The 13,025-nt window shown below is 44.7% G+C and overlaps 1 non-coding gene across 1 annotated transcript; it reads right to left on the bottom strand.

Moving 5' to 3' along the window:
• Nucleotides 1–642: 642 nt before the first annotated feature.
• TRNAA-GGC (transfer RNA alanine (anticodon GGC)) lies at nt 643–718 on the bottom strand. The gene has a single exon. It is a non-coding gene; the product is annotated as a tRNA-Ala (tRNA).
• Nucleotides 719–13,025: the final 12,307 nt, after the last annotated feature.

Here is a 13,025-nt window from a genome sequence, read left to right as displayed (position 1 = left end):
CATTCCTGTCAGAGGGAACAGCAGTGCAGAGGGCTTGAAGTGGCCTGGAGCCTAGTGACCAAGGGAGGTCAGAGGGAGTCAGCAAGGCTCTGATCATATAAAACCTTTTTAGTGCCCAGTAAGGAGCTTGGATTTTGTTCTAAGCACAACGATGCCTACTCTGACAGCAGGGTGTCTGGGACTGTGTATCCTAGGATGGAGCCCCTCCTGCAGACCAGACTGACCTCCTCAGTTTAGCCCCTCCTTCTTCACTCTGTGGTTTTAGGAAAGTTAGTCTCCATTTCTGAACCTCAGTTTCTCATCTGCAAAATGAGGGAGATGGGGTATTTCCAAATTTTGTTCTATTTTTTTTTTTTTTTTTCCTGACGCTGGAAACGGGGAGAGACAGTCAGACAGACTCCTGCATGCGCCCGACCGGGATCCACCCGGCACACCCACCAGGGACAACACTCTGCCCCTGGGGGGGGGGGTCGCTCTGTCGCGACCAGAGCCGCTCTAGCGCCTGGGGCAGAGGCCAAGAAACCATCCCCAGCGCCCGGGCCATCTTTGCTCCAATGGAGCCTCGGCTGCGGGAGGGGAAGAGAGAGACAGAGAGGAAGGAGAGGGGGAGGGGTGGAGAAGCAGATGGGTGCTTCTCCTGTGTGCCCTGGCCGGGAATCGAACCCAGGGCTTCTGCACGCCAGGCAGACGCTCTACCACTGAGCCAACTGGCCAGGGCATCCCCTTGTCTCTTGACAGCTCCCTGGGCAGAGGTCCTTTGAGCATCTCACAGCCAACTTGGGCCCTTCCCTCTCTCCCTGGTCAGCCTATGATCTCTCTGAGGACAAGAATCAGCTTTCCTGCATTTCTGGGTCCCTGACACAAGCCACATTTTACCAATGTCTGTTCCTGCCTTTACTGAAGGTTTCTGTATACCTAGGAGAACTATGCCTTATCGTCCTTATATTCAGAGGATAAATACAAAGCTTGACATATAACAAGCATTAGGTAAATACTTGAAAAAGTAGCCCTGGCTGTTTGGCTCAGTGGTAGATTGTCAGCCCAGAGTATGGATGTCCCGGATTCAATTCCTGATCAGGGCACACAGAAGAAGCGACCATCTGCTTCCCCCCCCCCCCCCACTCTCTTCCTCTCTGCAGCCATGGCTTAATTGTTTTGAGTGCATTGGCGCCAGGCACTGAGGATGGCTCCATGAAGCCTCTGCCTCAGGTGCTAAAAATAGCTGGTTTGTGAGCATGGCCCTAGATAGGCATAGCATCGGCCTCATACAGGGGGCTGATGGGTGGATCTTGGTCAGAGTGCATGTGGGAGTCTGTCTCACTATCTCCCCTCCTTTCACTTGGAAAAGAAGAAGAAGAAAAAAAAGTTAAGAGGAAAACTGTATCAAGTCCCAATAATAATAAATACTTACTGTACACTTGCTGGTCATCAGGCACCATCTAAATGCTTATTTAGTTCCTACAACAGCCCTATGAGGCAGATTTTATGTTTATTCAATTTTACAGAGGTCCGGGTATAACTTCAGCTGCTCAGGGGACTTCTTGTACTCACCTGTCCTCCCCTCGCTCTCCGTCAGGGCTGACTTAAGCATATGGGTCTTGCCCACTCCTGGGTTTCCAAAGGAAACCTTCAAACCTAATCCCAAGTACAATGAATTCCCCATAGAACAGAAAGAGGTGACATTCCACCTGCTGTCAGCATTACACCCTATGCTACATAAGCCTCCATATCCTTCCTCCAGAGCCACCAGAGGCCCAGCAACCCACCCCATGCACACTCTACTCCCTGACCTGCTCCCCAAGAGCTGAAGCTTTAGGCCTTTGCCAGGCTGTACCCTCTGCCTCGAATACTCTTGCACTGGCTGACTTCTAGTCATCTTATGGGCCTCAATTCAAATGTCTCCTCCTCTGGAAAGCCTTCCAGCCTCTTGAGGTCCTGCTTGCTCCTCTAGGCTCCCACACCACTGCATATCCCAATCTTGCTGATCACAGTGGGCTGTCGTTGTTGAATCCTCCATGCAATGCAGAACTTCTCAAGCCAGAAACTGGGTCATCCTGGTTCTTGCTGTGTCCCCAGTGATGACTTGTTAAAGGGAAGTGTGACCATATGAATTCTCACCAAAGCCAGGTCAAGGGCTAGAGAGCCTTCTGCATACACCTTCCCCAGCCTGCTCTTGCTGGTCTTGTGCTAAGCGAGGGGCACAGATGAACAAGATCCCAACGTGGCCCTTGAGATCTCTGATCTGAGGACACACTGTGACAGTACAGTGTGATAAGAGCCCCAGAGAGGGGGCTGCTTAGGGGCATCAGAGTCTTGCCACCAACAGTCCTGAGCTAATCACAGCTGAGCTTCAAGGGCAACAGAACTCCCCCCCTGTTCACTACCTTCACTTTATAGAAGTCCAGCCCAAGTTCTTCATGCTGTACTGTGAGCCAGTTGCCAATTTCTCTTTGTCACTGCCTCCCTGTATTTCATTCTCTCTCTCTCTCTCTCTCTCTCTCTCTCTCTCTCTCTCTCTCTCCCTCCCTCCCTCCCTCCCTCCCTCCAGAGTGTCTTCATTCCTGTAGAAGAGAGATTTCAATTCATTACATGAACTTAGTGGGAAACTGCCAGGATTTAAATTACTCGCTGTGTGACCTGAGACAAGTTACTTGCACTCTCTGTGTCTCACTGTCCTAATCTATAAAACAGGGATGACAATGTTACCTAATACCAACCTCCAAACTTAGCACCTTCAAACAACAATTTGTTATCTCTCACAGTGTCTGTGGGTCAGGAACTTGGGAACAGCTTAGTTGCACCACAATGTTGGCTGGGCTGCAAACTTCTGAAGGTTTAACTGGGGCTAGAGGGTCTGGGTTGGCTCACTCAGTAGCTGGTAAATTTATGTTGGCTGTTGGCAGAACAACTCAGTTTTTTACGGCACAGATTTCTCCATGGGACTGCTTGAGTGTCCTCATTCATGGCAGCCATCTTTCCCCATAGTGACTGATCCAACAGAGAGAAAGAGAAAGCAAGGAAGAAGTGACAATGTCTTTTATGATCTAGCTATGAAAGTCACATTCCATCATTTCTGCAATGTCTTATAGGTTACACAGGTCAGCCCTATTCCACGTGGAATACACACGTGGGACTGTACAAGAGTGTAGTTTCAGAGGCAAAAATCATTGTGGTTGTCTTGGAGCCTGGATGCCACATTATCTTATAGTATCAAGTGAGAATGAAATAAATTAATATATATAAAGTTCTCAGAAGAGTTTTCTATATGTAGCAAACCTTATATGAGTGTTTGCTTATTATATTATTAATGTTTTTTCTGGTACATAGTAAGCACTCCTTAATTATCATGAACATTATTTTTGTTAGCTGCAGAACATTAACAGAGGGAGACACCAGGAACCGAGAGTGTGAAGGTGTTTCAGAGCAGACGAGCGGCAGAGCATGACAAACTTTCCCTTGGTTTCCTGCTTGCTGGCCATGAGCTCTCGGGAGAGCTGACATCACATCTGCCTCTTCACTGCCTTGCTGTAAGACACTGGGCAGTTTTCTTTCCCCCTCTGGGCGTGGGGTTTCCATCTCTAACACAAGGGATTGGACTAGGTCAGTATTTTCTCCTGAATCTGCCATGCTATTTTCTTATCTCCATTTCTACGTACCCTCCCCCCTGCTGTCATCCTAGTATTTTCCTTTAAATCCTTTTGCTTAATAGACTTACTTTACCCTAAGCAATCATCTCCATGAAATCATGTTTGTTATGCTAATCATATTTTTTTTCCAATACACATTAAACTAAATGTGTGCTTATTCAAGTAAACAATGCTTCATGTCCATCCAGATGTGTCTCACTTCTCACAGGGTCCCCAGCTCTGTGTCTCTCAATCTGGAGGGAATGATAGTGAGTAGGAGCTCTGACCACTCTGCCCATAATGACAGGTTCCTCAAGGTGAATTGGAGGCCACCAGGCCCTGGGTGCCCACTGCCTGGGTCACAGGGCCTTCTTGAGGGGGAGGCTCAGCAATTTTCCATTTGCTTTTGATTTGGTTTCATTTTTATTTTATATTTTCTTATCAAAGTTTTACTTCATAGAGCTTAAAGAATGAGATAGTTCTGCAAGGCCAGTAATGGAAAACTTAAGTCATTTACTCTCTACCTCTATTTCTTTCTCCCTAGAGGCAAACAGTTTCAACTCTTCTGTCAGATTCTTTTGGTATTTACCTCCTTATCATGAAATAACACACTTATTTCTGTTCCTTGATCTTTTGGTTTGGGGCACTATCTTTTGACTCCCACCATGCAAACAAAAGTTTAGCTCTCACACACACCCCAGCACCCACACACTTAACTCTGTGTGTGTCAACTTCTGCCCATCCTTCCAATATAGTTGTGATTATGTGATTTTAAAATGTTCTTTTTAAATTTTTAATTGTGGTATAAAACACATATAACATAAGAATTACCATCTCAATCATTTTTAAGTGTACAGGTCAGTGGCAGTAAGTACATTCACATTGTTGTGCTGACGTGACCACCATTCATCTCCAGAACTCTTTTCATCTTGTAAACTGACAACTCTATACCTTATTGTGATTGGCTTATTTCACTTAACATGTCCTCAATGTTCATTCATATTGTAGCACATGTCAGAATTTCCTTCCTCTTTAAGGATGACTAACATTCTATTGTATATATATTCTACATTTTATTTATCCATTCATCCATCTATGGGCACTTGGGTTGGTTGCTTCAATCTCTAGGCTATTGTGAATAATGCTGCTATGAAGATGAATGTACAAAAATCTCTTCTAGTGCTTGCTTTCAATTATTTTGGGTATGTATCCAGAAATGGAATTGCTGTGTCATATGCTAACTCTATTTTTAATTTTTTGAGAAACTGTCATACTATTTTCCATAGTAATTGTACCATTTTACATCCCCACCAACAGTGCACAAGGGTTCCATCTTCTCCACATTTTGCCAACACTTGTTATTTTCTCTTTTGTTTTGTTTTTGATAGAAGCTATCCTAATGGGGATGAGGTGGCATCTCATTGTAGACTTGATTTACATTTCCTTGATTAATGATGTCGAACATCATTTCATGTGCTTATTGGTCATTATATATCTTCTTAGGAGAAATGTCTATGTAAGTCTTTTGCCCATTTATTTATTTATTTTGTATTTTTCTGAAGTGAGAAGCAGGAAGGCAGAGAGACTCTTGCATGCGCCTGACCGGGATCCACCCGGCATGCCCACCAGGGGGCGATGCTCTGCCCACCTGGGGCGTTGCTTTCTTGCAATTGGAGTCATTCTAGCACCTGAGGCAGAGGCCATGAGCCATCCTCAGTGCCAGGGCCAACTTTGCTCCAATGGAGCCTTGGCTGCGGTAGGGGAAGAGAGAGATAGAGAGAAAGTAGAGAGGGAAGGGTGGAGAAACAGATGGGCGCTTCTCCTGTGTGCCCTCACCGGGAATCGAACCTGGGACTTCCACACGCTGGGCCAATGCTCTACCAGTGAGCTAGCCATCCAGGGCTAGTTTTGCCCATTTTTTAATCAAGTTGTTTTAGGTTTTTGTTGTTGTTGTTGAGTTGTAGGAATTCTTTATATATTTTGGGTATTAACCCCTTATTATATATATAATTTGCAGATATTTTTTCCCATTCTGTGGGTAGCCTTTTCACTCTGTTAATTGTGTTCTTTGATACACAGTTTTTATTTTGATGTAGTCCAATTTATATTCTTTTCTTTTATTATCTGTGCTTTGACAACATATCTTGAAATCAGAACAAAATAAATGCTATTCATAGTGTGCTATGATTAATATTTTTTCCTGCATAACTTTGTTTTTCTTAGAATTAATAATTGATATTTTTATTATATTTTTTGCTTAGTTTTCTATATATTTCTCTTACTTCCAAACTATTCTTCATTTGTGTAAATCTCCTCTTAATACAATCACTTATCTTAAGTATTCTACTGATTCACTTGTCTAGAAGTCCTTGCATATTTCTGGCTGCTCCATCCTGGCCTGATTGATGGCAAAGCCAGCTGCCCAGCTCTCATCCTGGCTCTCCCTTCACCATTATCCGGAGGCTGCTCTGTACTTTTCTTCTTTGTTGAATCTCTTGCTTCCTAGATTCCATGCCTTCCCTTTCTATACTCACTACCTTATTTGGGGGAATATATACCTATAGTTTTCTAAAAGTAAGTATTCGAGACAAAGTTTTGGTGACCTTGCATATCTAAAAGTGCCTCACATTTAATTGACAGTTTTGCTAGATATAGAATTCCAAGTTGGAAATAATTTTTCTTCTGAATTTTGAAGACTTGCTAGAAGATAATCTTCTAGTTTCTGTTGAAAAGTCTAATGCCATTTTGTTTCCTAGTTCTTTTTCTCTGAAAGCTTTTAGGCTCTTATGTCCTAAGTGTGTTTTAGAGTAAATCTATTTCTATTCATTGTGCTGGGCATGCAATGGATCTTTAATTCTGGAAATTCACCATCAGTTGGGAGAAATTTTTCTAAAACTACCTTTATAATGATTTCCTCACACTCATTTTATTTTTGTTTTTTATTTTTCCTTTCTGGATCTCCTTAATAATTCCAATGCTGGTTCTGCTGAACTGGTCTTGTACATTTCTTTTTTTTCCCCCTCACCTTTGTTTGTTCTCCATTCTGGAAAAGTTCTTCAGCCTTCTACAGTTTCCTTTCTTCTCTTATCATATTTCCAACTCTGTGTTTGTTTGCTGACTGTTCCTTTTTATGGTATCTTTCTTATTTTCCATGAGGCAATATTTTCTCATTTCTTTGAGAATGTTAATAACGTTTTGTCATTATTTCTGTTAAAATGTTTATCACCATGCATAGTCTCTGCTTTCTCCAACTTCATTTTTTCTGATTATTGAAAAGACTAGCCACAAATTGGGAGAATCCATTACAGCACAAATAATAAACAAAGCATTATTACCCAGAATATATAAAGAATTCTTACAAATCAATAAGAAGGCAAACAACTCAATTAAAAAATAACAAAAGACATGGACAAGCCTTTCACAGCAGAGGAAATATGAATGAAAAATAAATCTAAAGAAAAGATGCTTGGCCCAGGCCGGTTGGCTCAGTGGTAGAGCGTCGGCCTGGCGTGCAGAAGTCCCGGGTTCGATTCCCGGCCAGGGCACACAGGAGAAGCACCCATCTGCTTCTCCACCCCTCCCCCTCTCCTTCCTCTCTGTCTTTCTCTTCCCCTCCTGCAGCCGAGGCTCCATTGGAGCAAAGATGGCCCGGGCGCTGGGGATGGCTCCTTGGCCTCTGCCCCAGGTGCTGGAGTGGCTGTTGTCCCAACAGAGTGGCACCCTGGAGGGGCAGAGCATTGCCCCCTGGTGGGCTTGCCGGGTGGATCCCGGTCAGGCACATGCGGGAGTCTGTCTGACTGTCTCTCCCCATTTCCAGCCTCAGAAAAATACAAAAAAAAAAGAAAAAAAGAAAAGAAAAAAAGAAAAGAAAAGATGCTTAACCTTATAATAAGCAGTAAGATGCGAATTAATAGCACAATGAGTTTTTTTACAGAAAAGGACTCTGACAGTGACAAGTATAGATGAGGATGTGAAGCAACATGAATTCTTCTATGCTCCTAAAGCAGTGAAAATTGTTACACTTTGAAATTTGTGATTTCATTACTAAGTGAAAACCCTAGAGAAACTCTTGCATAAAAGCATCCCATACAAGGATGTTCATAGTAGCACCGTCTATTATGGCAAAAACTTGTAAACCAAGCTAATGTCCTTAGCAGGAAAATTAATTAATAAATCATGTCCTCTACATATAATAAAATCCTATACAGCAAATGGAAACGAATCAAATATAGCTGCATCGAACTATGAGGATGAATCTTAGAAATACAATGCTGAGTGAGAAAAGCTTGCTGCAGGAGACTACATACAATATAATCCAACATTTATAAGGCTCAAAAACAGTAAAATGACTAATATTGTTTAGGTTTTCATAAATATGTCATAAAAGTGTTTTTTCTTATTGAGGAAATGATTCACACAAAATTTGAAATAGTGGGTACTGTTGTAGGGAAAGGAGTGGGGAATTAGATAAGGAAGAAGCACACAGTCATACGCTCGTGTTTAAGTTGGGTTCAAAGGTGTCTATTATTATGCTTCATATCCAGGTGGCCATACATCCAGTGTTCCCAGGCCAGTCCTGATTTACACTTGTTGTCCCAACATAATTATTCATTGCAACCCCTTTCTTTCTCAGAAAGATCCTGATATATTTAGATAACAAATTATATGACTTGTCTTTATTTCTTATAAAAATGCAACATACAGTTTTGTGTATATTCATTATTACCTAATACATATTTTTTTTTCACAGAGAGAAAGAGGGACAGACAGGTACAGACAGACAAGAAGGGAGAGAGATGAGAAGCATCAACTCATAGTTGTGGCACCTTAGTTGTTCATTGATTGCTTTCTCATTTGTGCATTGACTGGGGTGGGGGCATCCACAGAGCCAGTGAATCTTTGCTCAAGCCAGTGACCTTGGGCTCAAGCCAGTGATCTTAAGCTTCAAGCCAGCAACCTTTGGGCTCAAGCGAGTGACCATGGGGTCATAACTATAATCCCATGCTCAAGCTGGAAATCTTGTACTCAAGCTTGTGAGTCTGTACTCAAGCCAGATGAGCCAGCATTTAAGTTGGCAACTGCAGGGTTTTAAACCTGGGTCCTCAGTGTCCTAGGCCGATGCTCTATCCACTGTGCCACTACCTGGTCAGGCTATATATAATTCTTAATGCCAGGGCCATGGCCTAGCCACTGTCAAAAAGGATGTGTGTGGTTTAGCCCTGGCATTCTTTTTTAAAAATTATTAGTTAATTAATTAAGTTTTGAGAGAGAGAGAGAAGCAACTCATAGTTGCTTCACCTTAGTTGTGCATTGATTGCTTCTCAGTGTGATGACCAGGGATTGGACCTTGGGCACAAGCTGAACCAGCAACCTCTTGTTCAAGGTGGTGACCATTTGGGCTCAAGTCAGCGACCTTTAGGCTCTAGGTGGCAACCTTGGGATTGTAGTGCTCAAGCTAGTGACCCCGTGCTCAAGCCAACAAGCCCATGCTCAAGTCAGCGACCTCGGGGTTTTGAACCTGGGCCCTCTGCATCCCAGGCCAATGCTCTATTCATTGTGCCACTGCCTGGTCAGGCATCTTTTTTTTTCATTTTTTGAGAGAGAGATAGAAAGGGAGAAAGTTGGGGGAGGGTGAAGAGAGATGAGAAGCATCAACTTGTAGTTGCTTCAATTCAGATTTTTTTTATTGATTGCTTCTCACATATGCCTTAACCAGAGGGCTCAAGTCAAGTCAATTATCTTTGAGTTCTAGCCAGTGACCTTGGGATTATGTTGATGACCCTGTGCTCTAGCTGGTGACTTCAGAGTTTCAAACTAGGGCGCTCAGTGTTCAGACCGATGCTCAATACACTGCACCACCACCAATCAGTAAACTCTTAATTAGTGTAAACCATCATTGTTATTGGGGCAGATACAACCTCTTCTTCTCCAAGACAGAGAGGTATTATGGCTGAGAAGGAATAGTTTAATTATATTGACTATATTTGTGGCCCAGGACCCACAAAGGGCAGGATGTGTTCTCCCACTAATGTATTATATAGACACCCTGATGCAAGGACTTTGGTCTGCTGCTGCTGGACCCTGTGGAACTGGAGCAATGACAATAAATATTTGCTTAAGGAATGAATGAACAAAATTTCATGACTTCCAGGCACCCCACCTAAGATATCTTTTCTGTCCTTGCCTGCAGTGCTGCCAGGGGTAGAGTGTGCACAATGATGTAATGTCAGTGCATCCCTGAAGCACAATCTTCCCTTTTACAGTCTGCAGTTGCTCGTTTGACCTCACAGCACCCCTGTAGGTGAAGAAACAATGCTGCCTCTCCTCTACAGTGAGGACAGTGAGGATCCTATATCACCTCTAGGATATACGGCTGAGCTCCAGACTCCTGGTTCCTACTGCCCCACAGCTAGCTGTCTGAATAGGGCGTCTTGGGACTGCAGGGCTGTGAGATCCTGAGAAAGGACCTCTTGGAGGTGGGATTTTAGTCACAGAGTTCTTTTTAAAATAAAATTCTATGTGAAACCGCATGATATAAAATCCACCACAGAGGAGTACATTAGCCATGGTAGTCGGGGCTCTGCTGAGGTAACAAATAAACCCTGTAACCCCACTGGGGCAACACAATAAAAGTTTATTTCTCGCTCAGGCAAATACAAAGTGGGTCAGTGGCTCTCCTGAGCATTTCTCCTCTTTGTGACGACTCAGGGTTTCAGGTTTCTTCCATCTTACAGTGCCACTACAAAATGTGACTTCAGCACTTTGTCACTGTGGGAAGCAAAGAAAAGAGCAGAGTGTCACATTAGGGGTTTTAAAGCTGGGCTTGGGAAATGTGTACATCACTTCTGCCTACTTCTTCCAAAGAAACAGTTAACAGCCTTTGTCACTTCTGTGTAGGTGAGAAATGCAGTCGTCCTGTGGGCTCGGGAAGAAGAATGACTGGTGAGCCCGGAGTCACACTAAGGGCTTCTGTTTAAGGTTGAAGAGGAATCCTAGAGTGTCTTATAGCTGGCGGCATCCCACCCAAGCCCCCTCCCCAAATGGGGAACATAGTTTGAAAATCTCCACTCGGGTTCAGTAGCCAGGGAAGCTGAAGCCCAGAGATGCTCAGGATTTGTCCAACGTCACTCAGAGTCCCAAGACAAGTGTTTCTCAGGACAAGTATTTCTCAGAGTGGGGGGAACCCAAGACCCAGGCCAGGGGCCAGGGTCAGGCCTGGAGCAGTTTCATGCTTTCTCTAAACCTGAGTTCCATCTGCTCTGGGTCGTCTTGCTGAATTCTTAAAGGCAATCAGCCTGGCCGAGAGGTTTCTTGGTTTTAAGCTTTTCCTGTCTTAATCTCTTAAATCCTTGATGCCAGCTCCAGCTGTTGTCCAGATGTGCCAGTATAGCCTGAGACACTCAGCTCCTTTAGGTCAAGGATTTCAGGAGCCTGGGGTCCCACTGGAGTGGGCAGGGGCTTGCTGGGCCCCAAAGGGTCTGAAAGCACAAGTGGCAAGAAGGAACCAGGAGCCAGGAATCAGCCTAAGAGTCCCCCCTCCTGCCCAGAACCCTCCACCCAAGAGTTCAATAGACACATCATTTATCTTTCCTTCCAGGGGTGAGCCCCAGCGGGAGGTCATGGCTTGGTTTCCCAGGGCCTGCAGTGGGGGTCGGGCCTGTCTCCAAGGAGACGAGGAGCTGTCCTCCCTCCTGCAGGCCAGAGCCAGCCAGCCGACCTGGGGGACTGACTCTAACTAGCATGTGTGCACTTCAGCACCTTTGTGTGTATCTCACTGTTGGGTGATGTGGCATGTTTCTGAGTGATTGTACATTTATGTGTGTTCAGGAGCATAGAAGGCTGACCGTGTCTGCAAGTATGTGGTTCTGTATGGGTAGCTGTGTCTCTGTGTGCTGAGATGTATGGTGTGCGCGTGTGTGTAAACTCACAGATATTACCTTGTTGCTTGCTTTAGTGTAAGCATGTACATGGGTGTCTTGGTTAAGGGGCTATATGTGTGTGAATGTTCCTCTGTGTAGTTTGGCCTTCGGGTGTCTAGGTCTGTCTAGGAGAAGAGAGTAGTGCTATATATGTGGGGTGGGGGGAGGTCAAACCACTTTATTGAGAGCCTCCGGGGAAGGGTCAAAGGGCTGGGAGGAGAATCAGAGCTGACGTCCTCGGCCAATCCAGAACCGCCCCAGCTTCACAGCCTTCAGCAGGAGAGAGTAGGACAGTCCATGTGGTTGCATGTTTCTGAGTGTGTCGCTCTGTGTTTGGCGGGGATTGTGTGCTTGTATAAAGCTGTACGTGCACAGGCCAGGGTTGAGACAGACACAATCACAACAATGTGTGACAGGGGTGTGACAAGGGCCTTGGGGGCAATGGAGGAAAGAGCAACAAACTCTACTTTCAGGGAAAAGAGAGTTTTTCCACAGAAGCTGGAGGGAGCATGTTGAAAAATGTTGTAAAAGTGACCTCACTTAAGGGGACTCAGAGAAACCAGATATAGGACAGGAGAAGGCAAAGAGTATGGTCATGGTCCCCGGGGGGACCTGCTGTAAGGACCCAGGTTTGGGCTCAGGGAACTGAGAGGAAGGGAGGTCTAAGTGAGCATAGAAAACAGGAGGCAAATGCCTCCTACATCGGATGGGCCAGCCCTGCCTTGGCTTTTGAAGGGATGGATGGTGTAGCTCCTGCACTGTTCTCAGCATGTTAATTCTCTGTCCTGGTGGTTATGTACCGTGTACCTGACCAGATCCTGGGGTGGTGCTGGAGCTATGTGGATGGGGAGCAGTCTGGGACAGGTATCCCTGGGAACTGTATCCTCACTGCTGCTCTGCCGTGGATGTACTCATAATGGAGATGAGCCATGTGGGTTTAGGGTCCAGCACCTGCCATCATGCACAGTGCTCTATGTTCATAGGGTAATGAGCAAGAGCAAGGACTCTGGAGCAAAAGCCTGAATTCCAATCCTGACTCGACCACTCACTAGTTTATGACCTTGGGTATGTCACTTAACCTCTCTGTGCTCTTCTGGGAAAGTGGGTGACAGGGAGTAGGTTATTATTATTAACTCATTCATTCATCCATCAACCCCCCCCCCACCCACCCATCCAATGACCAGGATTAGGTTAGGAGGTCTGGGGACCCTGAGGCAAGAAGCTGAGGGTTCCCAGCTTGACTCATGGACAGAAAACCCAGCAGCTTCCAAGGACCACATGGCCTGTAGGGTCCGGAGATTATGATTCATTCCAGTAGACTGTTACCTGGCAGAGGTGGGACCCAATGTGGCCAGATCTTCTGATTTTTCTAAGAAAAGATGAAAATCTAGATTTTTGTATGAAATTTCATGATCTTTTATCTTTTAAATGTTGACAACCTATTTGATTAAACTGAACAAACTATTGTACAGGCTGTGTC

This window comes from Saccopteryx bilineata, chromosome 3, assembly GCF_036850765.1.
Source record: "Saccopteryx bilineata isolate mSacBil1 chromosome 3, mSacBil1_pri_phased_curated, whole genome shotgun sequence".
Taxonomy (NCBI): domain Eukaryota; kingdom Metazoa; phylum Chordata; class Mammalia; order Chiroptera; family Emballonuridae; genus Saccopteryx; species Saccopteryx bilineata.
Note: the sequence above shows the minus strand (reverse complement) of the source record. Positions and strands in the feature narration are given on the sequence as shown.